Here is an 18,458-nt window from a genome sequence, read left to right as displayed (position 1 = left end):
ATGAGGTCTGGCCTTATTCCTAAGAAGTTGTTGTTTTTATGGTTGTTTTCTTAACCCTATTCTATATAGCACACTTGTGTCTGAAAGGGGAAGCTGGCACCGCCCTCACCGTCACCCCACTGCCCAGTGCAACCAAGCAGGCAACACATTACAGTTTAATATATCAAGCCATTTATATAAAAGAGGAAAGTCAGCAAGCATTTAATGCCAGGTGTCATACAAACTGGCCACCCACCTCTTACACACACCAAGAAGCAAGAACAAGAATGATTAGACTGTGGTGATTGATGTCAAACTAGAGAAAAGAGGCTAGAAGGTGGCACTTTCCAGTGGCTAGGTAGCTTGAGTTCAACAACAAAGTGAAACAGAATTCAAGCTAAACTGTAATTTCTGTGAATTGGTGATTTTAAAAAAAGGAAATTAAACTGCCATTCACATCTAGTTCAAGAAATCTGTGATTGTCATAATATGTTTTGATCTTATACAAAAATACAAATTTGGAGATTCATTCCAGATTTGTAATAGTAATTCCAAGCTGTTATGTGAATGACTTGATTTTTTTTTTCTTAATCCTAGAACAGGACTAACACCAAAGAATGTAAACTTCAGGGTAGATAATAAAGCACTCTGCAATAGATAGTTGTCTGAGGCTAGAGTTGTCACCAGTGAGACTGTCCCCTCAGAGATATTCAAGAATAAGTGAAACAGCACTTAACTGGGATGTTTCAGGATCCAAATCTGGTGAGATTGGATTGAATGATCTCTGAGGTCCTTCCCTTAGATACCACTTCATCTGGTATTGATTAAGCATTAGGTTTATTAAGAAATGCTGGACTATTGTCTCGGCAGTTTATCATTTGCATGTGTGCAGGAATTTTTGTGTCTAAGTCTTCACCTGGCCTGTCACTAACAATTAAGGGAACAAACGGCTGGCTGCATTCAATTTATTCTGTATTGCTGCAAGCTCTTAACTATCTTGATGACAAGTTTCTTGTTTGGCTTCTTCAGTGTCATACACAGAGTCCCATGAAGAATGTAGGCATATAATTTGTCTTTGAAATACTTATGGGGACCAGGTAGTGGTGCATCTGGTTGAGCACACATGTCAACAATGCGCAAGGCCCCAGGTTCCAGTCCCTGGTCTTCACCTTCTGTGGAAAACTTCATAAGTAGTAAAGCAGTGCTGCAGGCATCTCTGTATCTCTCCTCTTTATCCCCTAACTCCTTCATCTCAATTTCTGGCTGTCTCTCTCCAATAAATAAATAAAGATAATTTATTAAAGTAGGCTACACTTTAAAGAATAAATAAATGCATGTGTATGGCATTTCTTTTTTTTTAAATTTATTTCTTTAAAAATAATATATTACCCAGAGCCATCTACAAATTTAATGCTATCCCCATCAAGATCCCAAGCACATTTTTTAGGAGAATAGAAAAAAATTCTACAAATGTTTATCTGGAACCAGAAAAGACCTAGAATTGCCAAAACAATCTTGAGAAAAAAGAATAGAACCGGAGGCATCACACTCCCAGATTTCAGACTGTATTATAGGGCCATTGTCATCAAAACTGCTTGGTACTGGAACTTGAATAGACACACTGACCAGTGGAATAGAATTGAGAGCCCAGAAATGAGGCCCCACACCTATGGACATCTAATCTTTGACAAAGAGGCCCAGACTATTAAATGGGGAAAGCAGAGTCTCTTCAACAACTGGCGTTGGAAACAATGGATTGAAACATGCAGAAGAATGAAACTGAATCATTATATTTCACCAAATACAAAAGTAAATTCCAAGTGGATCAAGGACTTGGATGTTAGACCAGAAACTATCAGATACTTAGAGGAAAATATTAGCAAAACTCTTTTCCGCATAAATTTTAAAGACATTTTCAATGAAATGAATCCAATTACAAAGAAGACTAAGGCAAGTATAAACCTATGGGACTACATCAAGTTAAAAAGCTTCTTCACAGCAAAAGAAACCACTACCCAAACCAAGAGACCCCTCACAGAATGGGAGAAGATCATTACATGCCATACATCAGATAAGAGTTTAATAACCAATATATATATAAAGAGCTTGCCAAACTCAACAACAAGACAACAAATAACCCCATCCAAAAATGGGGGTAGGACATGGACAGAATATTCACCACAGAAGAGATCCAAAAGGCCGAGAAACACACGAAAAAATGCTCCAAGTCTCTGATTGTCAGAGAAATGCACATAAAGACAACAATGAGATATCACTTCACTCCTGTGAGAATGTCATACATCAGAAAAGGTAACAGCAGCAAATGCTGGAGAGGGTGTGGGGTCAAAGGAACCCTCCTACACTGCTGGTGGGAATGTCAATTGGTCCAACCTCTGTGGAGAACAGTCTGGAGAACTCTCTGAAGAGAGAAATGGACCTACCCTATGACCGTGCAATTCCTCTCCTGGGGATATATCCTAAGGAACCCAACACATCCATAAAAAAAGATCTGTGTACACATATGTTCTTGGCAGCACAATTTGTAATAGCCAAAACCTGGAAGCAACTTAGGTGTCCAACAACAGATGAGTGGCTGAGCAAGTGTGGTATATATACACAATGGAATACTACTCAGCTGTAAAAAATGGTGACTTCGCCATTTTCAGCCAATCTTGGATGGACCTTGAAAAAATCATGTTAAGTGAAATAAGTCAGAAACAGAAGGATGAATATGGGATGATCTCACTCTCAGACAGAAGTTGAAAAAAACACAAGTAGAACCTGAAATGGAATTGGCGTATTGCACCAGAGTAAAAGACCCTGGGGTGGGTGGGTGGGGAGAATACAGTTCCATGAAGGATGATAAATGACATAGTGGGGGTTGTATTGTTAAATGGGAAACTGGGGAATGTTATGCGTGCATGGCATTTCCAATTTTGTCCTTTGATAGAGATTTGAAATTCATTTCTACTCCCCTCTTATTGGGCAGTAGCCCAATACTTACCATATATATATATATATATATATATTTTAAACTTGATTGACATCATTTGTATTTCATAAGCCTTAAAATGCTAGAATGGCTGATATATCCAGAGAGTACTATATGGAAAGCATGAAGCACTATCTTCCTGGTGTCCCTCCTCCTCCCTTTGACACCGCTCACACAGAAACATAAATATTCTTTTTTTTATTATTTAAGAAAGGATTAATTAACAAAACCATAGGGTAGGAGGGGTACAACTCCACACAATTCCCACAACCCAATCTCCATATCCCACCCCCTCCCATGATAGCTTTCCCATTCTCTAGCCCTCTGGGAGCATGGACCCAGGGTCATTGAGGGTTGCAGAAGGTAGAAGGTCTGGCTTCTGTAATTGCTTCCCCGCTGAACATGGGCGTTGACTGGTCGGTCCATACTCCCAGTCTGCATCTCCCTTTCCCTAGTAAGGTGTGTCTCTGGAGAAGCTGAGCTCCAGAACACATTGGTGGGGTCTTCAATCCAGGGAAGCCTGGCTGGCATCCTGATGACATCTGGAACCTGGTGACTGAAAAGAGATTTAACATACAAAGCCAAACAAATTGTTGAGCAATCATGGACCCAAAGCTTGGAATAGTGGTGAGGAAGTGTTAGGGTGGTACTCACTGCAAACTCTAGTGTACTTCTGCTTTCAGGTATATATTTTGCAGTAGTTTACGGATACGTGTGAACATATGCTCTCTCTCACAGAAACTGAAGTATACCTAGGTTTTGGGACTTTGTTAGAAAGTGAACCACCTAAGATGGAATTAGGGTATACTATGAAAGGAAAGGTCTCACCCGAGTAATGAAGCTGAAGGGATGTCATTCCACATGTGAAGTCTCTGGACACAGTCTGAAGTGAAGCATGTTGAGGTGGCAATCATTGTGTTGTTTAGGTTGTGATCGGCAGATGCAATATTATTTCATATAGATTGGGAGAGGCATATGGGAAAGTGGGCCCTATCCAATGGTTTCAGGACTGGGGGAAGTAGAGGCTCTATAGTGGAGATATGAGGTTCCTGCTGTCTTAGGATTCAAAAAGACAGTCGATAGTTAATGTTATCATCACATTATTTGGTAATTGGGTTAACTTTGAAAAGTCCTTTTGTTAGGGTTTGCTGTACAGTACCCAGTATATAGCTGTGCTACTGGTTGCTTCTGATCTACTTGGTCTAGGCTTTTGAGAGAGTCTGCATATCAATTACACAGCCTATATTTTGAAAAGATTCAGTTTGTGTTTAGAAAAACTTTGAGACACACAATTAATTTCCCCTCTCTCGTATTAATTAACTAGTGATTTATATGACTACATTTTACTAGGAGTGTACATAAACACCATTCCCACCACCAAAAGACTGTGACCCATCCCTTCCACCTACTCCCACCCCCCACTGACCCAGGAAGCTGCATGTCTACCCCTCACCACAGGGTTTTTACTTTGATGACCTACTTACAATTTGATCAGGTCCTGCTTTTAGTTTCCCTTTCAGATCTTCTTCCTCAACTTCTGTTGATGAGTGGGATCATCCCATACTTATCTTTATCTTTATGACTTAGCTCACTTAACATAATACCTTCTAGCTCTGTCCAAGATGGGTCAGAGAAGGTGGGTTCATTGTTCTTGATAGCTGCATAGTATTCCATTGTGTATATATACCACAGCTTTCTCAGCCATTCATCTGTTGTTGGGCACCTGGGTTGCTTCCAGGTTTTAGCTATTATGAATTGTGCTGCTATGAACATAGGAGTACACACCTCTTTTTGGTTGGGTGTTATGGAGTCCTTGGGGTATAACCCCAGGAGAGGAATTACTAGATCATATGGAAGGTCCATGTCTAGCCTTCTGAGAGTGTTCTAGACTGCTCTCCACAGAGGCTGTACCAATTTACATTCCCACCAGCAATGTAAAAGGGTTCCTCTGTCCCCACATCCTCTCCAGCATTTGTTGCTGCTGTCCTTTTTGATGTATGCCATTCTTACAGGAGTGAGGTGGTATCTTAGTGTTGTCTTCATTTGCATTTCTCTGAAAATCAATGAAAGTTTTTCATATGTTTGTTAGCCTTTTGCATCTCCTCTGTAGTGAATGTTTTGTTCATATCCTCTGCCCATTTTTGGATGAGGTCATTTGCTTTTTTTGGTGCTAAGTTTGCTGAGCTCTTTATCTATTTTGGTGATTAGATTCTTGTCTGATGTATGGCATTTGAAGATCTTCTCCCATTCTGTGAGGGGTCTCTTTGTTTGTTTTATAGTTTCTTTGGATGTACAGAAGCTTTTCAATTTGATGTAGTCTCATTGGTTTGTTTCTGCTTTAGTCTTCCTTGCAATTGGGTATGATTCATCAAAGATGTCCTTGAGGTGTAGGTGGGAAAGTGTTTTACCAATGTTTTCCTCTAAGTATTTGATTGTTTCTGGTCTGACATCTAGGTCTTTGATCCATTCGGAGTTGATTTTTGTTTCTGGTGAGATAAAGTGGTTCAATTTCATTCTTCTGCATGTTTCAACCCAGTTTTCCCAGCACCATTTATTGAAGAGAGCCTCCTTTTTCCATTTAATCCTTTGGGCCCCCTTATCAAAGATTAGATGTGCATAGGTATGGGGATTTATTTCTGGGCTTTCAATTCTGTTCCACTGGTCTGTGTGCCTATTTTTGTTCCAGTACCATGCTGTTTTGATGATGATGGCTTTATACTATAGTTTAAGGTCTGGGAGTGTGATGCCTCCATTTCTGTTTCTTTTCCTTAAGATGGTTTTGGCAATTCTAGGTGTTTTCAGGTTCCAGATAAATGATTTTAGTGTTTGTTCTATTCTCTTAAAGAAGCTTGGTGGAACTTTGATGGGTATTGCATTAAATTTGTATATGGCTCTGGGGAGAATATTCATTTTGATGATATTTATTCTTCCAATCCATGAGCATGGGATATCTTTACATTTCTGGGTATCAGTTTCCATTTCCTTGAGTAGTGACTCATAGTTTTCAGTATACAAGTCTTTCACTTCTTTGGTCAAATTTATTCCTAGGTATTTGATTGATTTTGCTGAAACAGTAAATGGGAGTGATTTCTGGATGTCTTCTTCTTCAGATTTAGTGTTTGCATAAAGAAATGCCACTGATTTTTGTACTTTGATTTTGTAGCCTGATACCTTGCTATATTGCCTAACAATTTCCAATAGTTTTCTGCTGGATTCTTTAGGTTTTTATATGTATACTATCATATCATCTGCAAATAGTAAGAGCCTGACTTCTTCCCTTCCAATCTGTATTCCTTTGATTCCTTTCTCTTGCCTGATGGCTATGGCAAGAACTTCCAGTACTATGTTGAAGAGTGACGGTGACAGTGGACAGCCCTGTCTAGTCCCTGATCTGAGGGGGAATGCTTTCAGCTTCTGTCCATTGAGTATGATGTTGGCTGTAGGTTTGCTATATATAGACTCCACTATCTTGAGGAATTTCCCATCTATTCCCATTTTTTGTAGAGTTTTGAGCATGAATGGGTGTTGGATCTTGTCAAAGACTTTCTCTGCATCTATTGAGATAATCATGTGGTTTTTGGCTTTGCTTTTATTGATGTGGTGAATGACATTGATTGACTTACGCATGTTAAACCAGCCTTGCATTCCTGGGATGAATCCCACTTGGTCGTGATGAACAATCTTTTTGATATGTTGCTGTATCCGGTTGGCCAAGATCTTGTTGAATATTTTGGCATCTATGTTCTTCAGAGATATTGGTCTGTAGTTTTCCATTTTTGTTCTGTCCCTATCAGCTTTTGGTATCAGGGTGATGTTGGCTTCTTAGAGGGTGGAAGGGAGTATTCCTGTTTCTTCAATCTTATGGAAAAGTTTAAATAGTATGGGTACTAATTGTTTCCTGAAAGTTTTGTAGTATTCATTTGTGAAGCCATCTGGTCCAGGACTTTTGTTGTTGGGGAGGTTCTTAATAACGGTTTCAATTTCTTTGTCTGTGATTGGTGCATTTAGATTTTTTAGTTCTTCTTGGTTCAGTTTTAGAAGGGCATATGCTTCTAGGAATTGTTCCATTTCTTCCAGATTCTATAGGTTGGTGATATATAGTTCTTTATAGAAGTTTCGCAGGATTCTCTGGATTTCTGTGGTGTCAGTTGTGGTATCTCCTCCATCGTTTACAATTCTATTAATTTGAGTCTTCTCTCTTTTTTGTTTGGTGAGTCTGGCTAGGGGTTTGTCAATTTTGTTTAATCTTTCAAAGAACCAACATTTGGCTTCATTGATCTTTTGTATGGTTCTTTTATTTTCGATGTTGTTTATTTCTGCTCTAACTTTAGTGATTTCTGTCCTTCTGGATGCTTTAGGGTTCCTATGTTCCTTTTCCTCTAAGTCCTTGAGGTGTGCAGTAAGGTCGTTCATTTGAGCTTCTTCTTGGTGTTTAATATGTGATTGTATGGCTATAAGTTTCCCTCTCAGTACTGCTTTAGCTGTGTCCCAAATATTTTGATAGGTTGTGTCTTCATTTTCATTAGTTTCCAGGAACATTTGAATTTCCTGCTTGAGTGAGTCTCTGACCCAGTGGTTCTTAAGGAGTATGTTGTTTAGTTTCCAAATTTGTGACTTTTAATAATTGTCTGTTTGTTGTTAAATGTTAGTTTTACACCACTGTGGTCTGAGAAGTTACTTGGGATGATTTCAATGTTCTTGAATTTATTGATGCTGTCTTTGTGGCCATCATGTGGTCTACCCTTGAGTATGTGTTATGTGGATTTGAAAAGAAGGTGTATTCCAGTTTTTTGGGTTGAAGGACTCTGAAAATGTCCAAGAGATCTAGTCTGTCAATCTCTTCATTCAATTCTCTGGTATCTTTGTTGGTTCTCTGCTTTGTTGATCTGTCTAAGTGTGAGAGTGGGGTATTGAAGTCTCCCACTATTATTGTATTACTATTGATGTATTTTTGAAATTGTTTCAGTAAGTGCTTGATGTATTTAGATGGTCCTCATTGGGTGCATAGATGTTAATGATTGTTAAGTCTTCTTGGCTGATTGATCCTCTAATCATTATGTAATGTCCTTGCCTATCTTTTATTACTTTATTTAATTTAAAATCTATCGTGTCTGAGATGAGAATGGCTGTTCCTGCCCTTTTTTGTGGTCCATTAGCCTGTATGATAGTTTTCCATCTTTTCACTTTAAGTCTGTGTTTATCTTGTTGTGACAGATGGGATTCTTGCAAGCAGCATATGGTTGGATTATGTTTTCTGATCCATCCCCCAACTCTGTACCTTTTGATGGGTGAGTTTAAGCCATTGACATCTATTGATATTATGGATTTAATGTATTGTAGTGCCATTGTTCAATAAAATTTTTTTTGTTTGCTGATATATTGCCAGTATTATATATTGCCAGTGATGTTCTTGTTTATAAGAGGTATTTTAGAACCTCTTTCAGGGCTGGTTTGGTGATGGTTGCCTCCTTTAACTGTTGTTTGTCTAAGAAGGTTTTGATCCCTCCATTTAGTTTGAATGAAAGTCTAGCAGGATATATTATCCTTGGTTGAAACCCTTTTTCATTCAGGGCTCAATAGATATCTTGCCATTCTCTTCTGGCTTTTAGAGTTTGAGTGGAGAAATCTGCATATCTGTATGTGACTTTTTGTTTCTCTCTTGCAGCCTTTAGGATCCTTTCTTCATCCTTACTACTTCTCATTGTGACTGTGATGTGTCTTGGTGTCTTCAGGTCTGGGTTGATTCTGTTTGGTACTCTCTGGGCCTCTTGAATCTTGATGTCCTTTCTGTTATTCATGTGTGGGAAGTTTTCTTCTATTATTTCCTCTAGAATGTTTGCTTCCCCTTCCTCTCTTTCTTCCTCTGGCAGGCCAATTATGCGAATGTTACTTCTTTTGAGATCATCCCATATGTCTATGTATTGTTTTCAGTGTCTCTCAATCTCTTTTTAAGCTCTTTCACCTCTTTCTTTGTTTTCTCTAACTCATCCTCTGTCTGACTAATTCTGTTTTCTGCTTCTGTTAGTCTGCTTTCCCTTGCCTCAGCTTCTTTCTTCATTACAGCTATTTTAGCTTTCAGTTCTCTAATTGACTCAAGATAATCAGTGTTTTCCTTGGGGGTCTCAACTGTTGTTTCCCTAATACTGCCATTCCTTTCCTCCAATGTTGTTTTCATTTCTGTGATTAATAAGTTTATTATTGCTTGCATACTTTTCTTATCTATGGTTACTTCTGACTGATTTGTATTTTCTTCTGGGCTCTTGTCTTCATTCATTGGAGTAGCAGTTTTATTTGTTTTTGATCTACCCATTTTTTTGATTTATGTGTTTCTTTTATTATGCTCTGTTGTTCCTCAGTTGTTGTGTCTTGAGCACAAGCAACACTGTACTAAATACCTTGATGACAATTGTACTCACCAACCTCAGGAATTACAGTAGCAACTGAAGCAAGTATTGAATCAGTTTAATCACTACCAGTTAGCTAAACAATTTCTCCAGTCAGTGAAAAAATAGTTGCCAAATCCCAGTGAAGAAGAAAGAGAAAAGAAAGAAGGGATAGCAAGAATAGACAGTTATGCAAATCTACTATCCACTGTATATTCTAGGGATAACAAGAGGGAAAAGGGAACTAGAGCAGAGATACACACATAGAGAGCCCACTCTGAGTCAGATTTCTTCCCCCAAATTATTCACAAATTCAGAAAGGCAAAGAAGAAGGAAGGAAGAAGTGTATGACAAGATTAAAAAAAATAAATAAAAAGAAAAAGAAAAATGAGACAAGTGAGAGAAAAGGGAAAAGATAAGAAAAAGAGCTGTAATTAAAGAGCAGTGAAAGGAAAGGTTTTTTTATTACTTTATTTTTAATTTAATTTAATTTATTTTTTCTAATTAGCTAGGAGGAGGAGGGAGGGGAGAGTCTGTAGAGAAGGTAGGAGTAAGGAGGTAAGTTCCTCCCACAATAGATAAGATGCTTACTATCCTAGCAATGAAAGATACCCTAAGAGTTAATTCTGATCAACCTAAAGAGGGGGGAGATATATGCCTTTATATAATATTAATAATAAAATAGAGCAGGGTAAAAAAAAAAAACCCTGTCCTAGATTACCTCAAACGTGATCAGAGGCAGCTGATTGTTAAGAATGAGAAAAAAAAAAAAAAAACTCAGGACTAGACAAGGATAGCTTAAATAGACAGTTATGAAAATCTGCTATCCACTGTATATTCTAGGGGTGGCTAACGGAGGAAGGGAAGTTGAGCAGAGACACTCGCAGTGAGAGTTCACACTGAGTCAGCATTCTTCCCCAAAATAATTCCAAAATGTGTATCAGTGAATTCAAAAAAGCACACTGTTTGGTGGTGTGGGGACTGGGGCCTGTGGCTTTGGAAGTTGTAGGAATTAGGAAGAAACTATGACAAGAATGAGAAAAAGAATAAAAAAAGAAAGAGAGAGAGAAAAAAGAAAAAGATAAGAAAAAGAATAGTCATAAAAGAGTGGTTAAAGGAAAGAGTTTTTTTTTAATTTATTTTTAATTATTTAATTAGCTATGTGGGGTGAGGTGGGGGGGTTGGCTACAGAGGTTTCAGAAGGGTATAGACTCAGAATGAATGATACTCCCTGGTGGGAAAGGAATTTGGTAAAGACAGAAGCTCAGCAGGGGAGCCTACTAGGAGCTGGTCCCCAGGGACTGGTTATGGGGGTGGGGGGGAGGGAACGGGGAGGCGGTGTGCTTAATAATTAAAAGGAAAATAAATTTTTTTCCCTTTTTTTTCTACTCTATTTCTTAACCCAAATTAAGTTATAGTCACCTCCTTGGTGTCACCGCTAGGACCCCTTATTGGCTGGCCTACTAAAGGTAGAAAATGCTACCATTTCCAGAAGATGTGGTCAGAGCTCAAGCCACTAGCAGCTTCTCAGTCCGCCATCTTCCAGGAATCCCCCATAAACATTCTTTTTAAAAAAATTTATTTATTTATTTATTCCCTTTTGTTGTCCTTGTTGTTTTATTGTTGTAGTTATTCTTGTTGTTGTCATTGTTGGATAGGATAGAGAGAAATGGAGAGAGGAGGGGAAGACAGATGGGGGAGAGAAAGGTAGACACCTGCAGACCTGCTTCACCACTTGTGAAGGGACTCTCCTGCAGGTGGGGAGCCGGGGCTCCAACCAGGATCCTTAAACCAGTTGGTGCGCTTCGCGCCACATGCGCTTAACCCGCTGCGCTACCGCCTGACTCCCAACATAAACATTCTTATTTCTAGAAATGCCTGTTGTAGGGCTGGGTGGTGGCACAGCCAATTAAGTGCACACATTACCAGATGTAAGGACCTACGTTCAGGCCCACAGTCCCTACCTATAGGCGGAAAGCTTCACAAGAGATGAAACAGCTCTGCTAGTGTCTCTCTCTCTCTCTCTCTCTCCTCCCTTCCATATAAGCTTCTCTCTGTCTCTAGCAAATGCATAAATACTAAATAAATAAAATATAAACAGAGAGACAAAAATATCTGTTGCTAAGATGCAAAAAAGAGCCTAAGAAGGGGATTTTGGACCTGAATTAAGCAGCAAAATAATGACAGATCCTCTCATCTGATATTTTCTGAATTGCTAGAAAACTATCTTAACTGGCTAAAGGCACTGTTAAGAAAACTGTCAGCAGCTTGAAATTGTCATAGTCTGATAAGTTTGATTGTATTAAAAACTGAATGATGTTCACTCTCACCTTTTTCATTCCATGACCTCTGGAACCAAAAACGATAACTATAAGCTTAAAGAAGATTGTCACTAAGATCCTTTACTTTCTCATGACCCAGAGATGATACTAAGATATAGTTTGGATTTTTCATTCTAAAAGCAGTTGTTAAAAATGTGATAAATACTCCCCAGCAGGGGAGTCGCTTCACATGTGGTGAAACAGGTCTGCAGGTGTCTATCTTTCTCTCCCCCTCCTCTCTCCATTTCTCTCTGTCTTAAAATAATAATAATAATAAAATGTGATAAGTAGATTTTATAAATGTATTTACTGAGTAGAGACAGCCAGAAATTGAGAGAAAGGGGAAGATAGACAGGAGACACCTACAGCACTGTTTTCCCACTCCTGAAATATCTGCCTACCCCCCAACATCCCTGCACGTAGTGACTGCGGGCTTGAACCTGGGTCCTAGCACATTGTGACATTGTGCTCAACCTGTTGTGCCACCACCACCCCCAGCCCCAGAAAGTAAATCTTAACAAAACCAACCAGACAAAAAGCATTGTGTGTAAGCTGTTGCCACTAGTCTCACATTTGCCTTTGTAGCAGCATTTGTCTCTCAATATAGACAGGTTATTTTCTGGGCCTCATTTTCACTCACTGATATATCTGCAACTAAGCTCTTTTTATTTCTCTGACTCAGAAGGACAGCAAACTGTGAAATAGCGCTATGAAACAATTTCTTGCAGAAGCAGTTTGTGGCCATAAGGAATAGTCAAGTAGAATATCATAGAAGTTAGCCTTTACTTGAAACTAATTTGGAAACGGGGCATTTAAAGCCACACAACCCATTAGTAATTTTAGTGGGAGGATGGTTTCTACTATGACTGAGTCATAGAATTTCATCTAAGTAGATCTTACTGTTTCCTGAGGCTTTTAGTGTCTGTGCCAGTGTATAAGGCTGGTTTCCATTCTCCATATTCGTGCTTAATGGCCTTTTTACTACTATAGCATCTATTAACACAATTGTTATTTTGTCAGAAGCAGTACCAGGAAGAAAATTATACTAACTACAGAAGATAGAATCTGAATATGTAGAAACACATTTTCTGTTTTTGTTAAAAATTTAACCGGAGTACAGCTCAGCTCTGGCATATGGTGTGGCTGGCACGTGAACCTGGTGCCTAGGAGTCTCTGGCATGAACATCCACTTTGTGGAGCTGGGGAGATAGCATAATGGTTATATAAAAGCCTTTCATACCTGTGACTCTGAGGTCCCTGGTTTAATCACATCACCAAATAAGCCAGAGCAGAGCAGCACTCAGCCATCATTTTCTCTCTTTTCCTCATTAAAATAAAATATCGGGGTCAGGCTGTAGCACAGTGGGTTAAGCGCACATGGCACGAAGCACAAGGACTGGTGCAAGGATCTTGGTCTGAGCCACAAACTCCCCACCTGCTGGGGTATCACTTCACAGGCGGTGAAGCAGGTCTGCAAGTGTCTATCTTTCTCTTCCCCTCTCTGCCTTCCCCTCCTCTTTCCATTTCTCTCTGTCCTATCCAAGAACAGTGACATAAATAACAACAACAATAATAATAACCACAACAACGATAAAACAACAAGGGCAACAAAAGGGGGGAAAAATAGTCTCCAGAAGCAGTGGATTTGTGGTGCAGGCACTTCTTCTTCTAGCATTTGCCCTTCTTCCATAGCCAGTCAACAGCGTCAGGTTGAAAGCTGTCAGGAGCTGCTTGTTGCTGGCTTTGAAAGTGACTGGGATCCATGTGGATTCAGTCGGCTAGGAAGGATCGTCAGTTTCCCCAATGAATGGGTACTCACGGGATGCACCACGAGAAGGTCGATCCAATGCATCTCGGTGCAGGCACTGAGCCCCAGCAATAACCCTGGAGGCAAAAAAATAAAATTAAATAAATAAAATAAAAATAAAATATCTTTTAAAATGAAGTATTTGTGTATAGCCAGCATACTTTTCCCAGCCCCATTTTTAATGTTATTAATAACTATAGTCATACAGAATATCTCCCCTGACAATGCAGAATCTCAGGGTCATCTCTACAAACACTCACACTTGTGGCCCAGTCTCCTAGACTCCTATCACCTGTGTGACAGGGGCTCAGAAGAGTCTGTTAACTAAGAGCAGCTGTGATGGAATTATCCAGCTACATATCCCTCAACATGCATAGAAAAGGACTTAGGAGACTGCATAATGGTTATGCAAATAACATTCATGCCCGAGGTTCTGAGTTCCCTGCTGGTTGGATCCCTAGCATCACCATAAGCCAAAGTTGATAAGTGCTCTCCTAAAAAAAAAAAAAAAAAAGGCAAGTTGCTTACTGGGTGGACTTTTTAGAGACACAGAGGTGTCCTTGGAGATCAAAGTAGGATCCTTAGAAGATGGATACATGGATATAGTAGTGGTTAACCAGGAGAGTTCCCTGTAAAGAAAGTCTGTCAAGGAAATAGCCCCCCTGATAGGGTGCAAAACCTGCATGCCCAAGACGCCCAGTTCAACCCCCAGGGAGCCTCAAGTTCTGGATTGGCATCTGGCATCTCTCTCATTTTCTCTGTCTCCTACATGAAGCACTCTCTCTCTTTCTCATATGACATACATTGAAAATAAGTGTCTTGGGGCCAGGAGGTGGCACACCTGGTTAAGCTCACACATTACAGTGTGCAAGGACCCCAGTTCAAGCCCCTGGTCCCCACCTGCAGGGAGAAAGCTTCAGGCATGGTGAGGCAGGGCTGTCTGTAGGTGTCTCTCTATCTCTCTCCCTCTCTGTCTCCTCCTCCCCTCTCAACTTCCCTTTCTCTGTCCAATAATAAATAAATAAAATTAAAATATTAAAAATGTTTTAATGGTATAAGATTTAAAAATAAAATTTAAAAAATCAGAGAATAAATTGTAAATATGCTTTATGGAACATAGGGATATAGGAACACTGAAAAAACTGAGACCATATTTCAAGTAAAAGTGACTGTGTCTTCACAGTCACCCTTTTAAGAAGGTAGTTAACAAATATATCACACTTTCAATAAAAAATTATTATATCCCCCATACCTATGGACATTTAACTTTTGACAAGAGGTCCCAAACTATTAAATGAAGAAAAAAGAGTCTTATCAACTAATGCTGTTAGGAAAATTGAGTTGAGATGTGCAGAAGAATGCAACTGAAACACTAGACTTCATCACACACCAAAGTAAACTACAAATGGATTGAGGACTTGGAGGTTATACCAGTAACTATCAAATATTTAGTGGAAAATATAGGCAGAACTCTTTTCCACCTAAATTCTATAGGCATCTTCAGTGATACAAATCCAATTACAAAGAAACTAAAATAAAAAGAAACCAATGGGACTATATCAAGTTAAAAAGCTTTGCACAGCAAAAGAAACCACCACCCAAAACTGACTCCTTACAGAATTGGAGAAGATCTGTATATACCATATATCAAACAAGATACTAATAACCAAGGGCTGGGTGGTGGTACACTGGGTTACGTGCACATAGTACGAAGTGCAAGAACCTGTGCAAAGATCTCTGTTCTAGCTCCCAGTTCCACACCTGTAAGGGGATCTATTCACAAGTGGTAATGCAGCTCTGCAGGTGTCTATATTTCTCTCTCCTTCTCCTCCTCCCCTCAATTTCTCTCCTATCCGAGAAAAATGAGGGGGGGGGGGTGTGGCCACCAGGAGCAGTGAATTTCTAGTGCTAGCACTGAGCCCCAGTGATAACCCTGAAGGCAAAAAAAAAAAAAAAAAATCCAAAAATGGGGAGATGGGGCAAGGAACAGAATATTCAACAGAGATCCAAAAGTCCAACAGACATATGAAAAAATGTTCCAAGTCATTGATTGTCAGAGGAATTTACCAGCATGAGGAAGTTTCCTTTAATGCTAAGCTTGTGAAGGAATTTTCTGTTTCTACATCAAGAAAAGATTTTATATTTGGTCATGTGTTTTGGTGTTAAATATTAAAATAATGAATGACTTCTATTAAGTTCCTACTTTATTTTGCCACCCAATGTGCTGCCAAAAATGCTTCACGGAAGCATTTTGAAATATTAAAGCAGTATCATAGGACATAGATGAGAGCCATTTAGCCAGGCTTAATGATCACATTTTCAAATTATTGAATTAACATTGCCAATATTTTACTAAGGATTTTGTACAATGTTTAAAATATTCCTGTTATTGTAATGTCTTTATAAGGTACATTTTAATTAGGATTGTATTAGCTTATCAGTTTGGAAATATTTTCTTCTCCTTTTTCATTTTTTAAAAAATTTTTTATTTAAGAAAGGATTAACGAACAAAACCATAAGGTAGGAGGGGTACAACTCCACACAATTCCCACAACCCAATCTCCATATCCCACCCCCTCCCATGATAGCTTTCCCATTCTCTAGCCCTCTGGGAGCATGGACCCAGGGTCATTGAGGGTTGCAGAAGGTAGAAGGTCTGGCTTCTGTAATTGCTTCCCCGCTGAACATGGGCGTTGACTGGTCGGTCCATACTCCCAGTCTGCATCTCCCTTTCCCTAGTAAGGTGTGTCTCTGGAGAAGCTGAGCTCCAGAACACATTGGTGGGGTCTTCAATCCAGGGAAGCCTGGCCAGCATCCTGGTGGCATCTGGAACCTGGTGATTGAAAAGAGAGTTAACATACGAAGCCAAACAAATTGTTGAGAAATCATGGATCCCAAGCTTGGAATAGTGGAGAGGAAGTGTTAGGGAGGTACTCACTGCAAACTCTAGTGTACTTCTGCTTTCAGGTATATATTTTGCAGTAGTTTATGGATACGTGTGAACATAAGCTCTCTCTCACAGAAACTGGTGTATATCTAGGTTATGGGACTTTGTTAGAAGGTGAACCACCTGAGATGAAATTAGAGTGTACTATAAAAGGAAAGGTCTCACCCGAGTAATGAAGCTGAAGGGTTGTCATTCCACATGTGAAGTCTCTGGACACAGTCTGAGGTGAAGCATGTTGAGGTGGCAATTGTTGCATTGGTTAGGTTGTGATCAGTGGATGCAATATTATTTGGTATGCATTGGGAGATGCATACGGGAAAGTGGGCCCTATCCAAGGGTTCCAGGGCTGGGGGAAGTAGGGGCTCTATAGTGGAGATGTGAGGTTCCTGCTGTCTTAGGGTTCAAAAAGACAATCGATAGTTAATGTTATCATCACATTATTTGGTAATTGGGTTAACTTTGAAAAGTCCTTTTGTTATGGTTTGCTGTACAGTATCCAGTATCTTGTATATAGCTGTGCTATTGGATGCTTCTAATCTACTTGGTCTAGGCTTTTGAGAGAGTCCGCATATCAAATACACAGCCTATATATTAAAAAGATTCAGTTTTTGTTTTGAGAAACTTTGAGACATACAACTGATTTTCCCCCTCTCATATTAATTAACTACTGATTTATATGTCTACATTTTGCTAGGAGTGTACATACACACCATTCCCACCACCAAAAGACTGTGACCCATCCCTCCCACCCACTTCCACCCCACACTGTCCCAGGAAGCTGCATGTCTACCCCTCATCACAGGGTTTTTACTTTGGTGACCTACTTACAATTTGATCAGGTCTTGCTTTTAGTTTCCCTTTCAGATCTTCTTCCTCAACTTCTGTTGATGAGTGGGATCATCCCATACTCATCTTTATCTTTCTGACTTAGCTCATTTAACATAATTCCTTCTAGCTCTGTCCAAGATGGGTCAGAGAAGGTGGGTTCATTGTTCTTGATAGCTGCATAGTATTCCATTGTGTATATATACCACAGCTTTCTCAGCCACTCATCTGTTGTTGGGCATCTGGGTTGCTTCCAGGTTTTAGCTATTATGAATTGTGCTGCTATGGACATAGGAGTACACACCTCTTTTTGGTTGGGTGTTATGGAGTCCTTGGGGTATAACCCCAGGAGAGGAATTACTGGATCATATGGAAGATCCATGTCTAGCCTTCTGAGAGTTCTCCAGACTGCTCTCCACAGAGGCTGTACCAATTTACATTCCCACCAGCAATGTAAAAGGGTTCCTCTGTCCCCACAACCTCTCCAGCATTTGTTGCTGCTGTCCTTTTTGATGTATGCCATTCTTACAGAAGTGAGGTGGTGTCTTAGTGTTGTCTTCATTTGCATTTCTCTGACATTCAGTGACCTAGAGCAGTTTTTCATGTTTGTTAGCCTTTTGGATCTCCTCTGAGGTGATTGTTTTGTTCATATCCTCTGCCCATTTTTGGATGGGGTCATTTGCTTTTTTGGTGCTAAGTTTGCTGAGCTCTTTATATATTTTGGTGATTAGTTTCTTGTCTGATGTATGGCATGTGAAGATCTTCTCCCATTCTGTGAGGGGTCTCTCTGTTTGTTTAATAGTTTCTTTGGATGTGCAGAAGATTTTCAATTTGTTGCAGTCCCATTGGTTTGTTTCTGCTTTAGTCTTCCTTGCAATTGGGTATGATTCATCAAAGATGTCCTTGAGGTGTAGGTGGGAAAGTGTTTTACCAATGTTTTCCTCTAAGTATTTGATTGTTTCTGGTCTGACATCTAGGTCTTTGATCCATTCGGAGTTGATTTTTGTTTCTGGTGAGATAAAGTGGTTCAATTTCATTTTTCTGCATGTTCCAACCCAGTTTTCCCAGCACCATTTATTGAAGAGAGTCTCCTTTTTCCATTTAATCCTTTGGGCCCCCTTATAAAAGATTAGATGTCCATGGGTGTTGGGACTTATTTCTGGGCTTTCAATTCTGTTCCCCTGGTCTGTGTGCCTATTTTTGT

The sequence above is a fragment of the Erinaceus europaeus genome, chromosome 16 (assembly GCF_950295315.1).
Source record: "Erinaceus europaeus chromosome 16, mEriEur2.1, whole genome shotgun sequence".
In the NCBI taxonomy this organism is placed as follows: domain Eukaryota; kingdom Metazoa; phylum Chordata; class Mammalia; order Eulipotyphla; family Erinaceidae; genus Erinaceus; species Erinaceus europaeus.
This window is presented reverse-complemented; position numbering follows the sequence as displayed.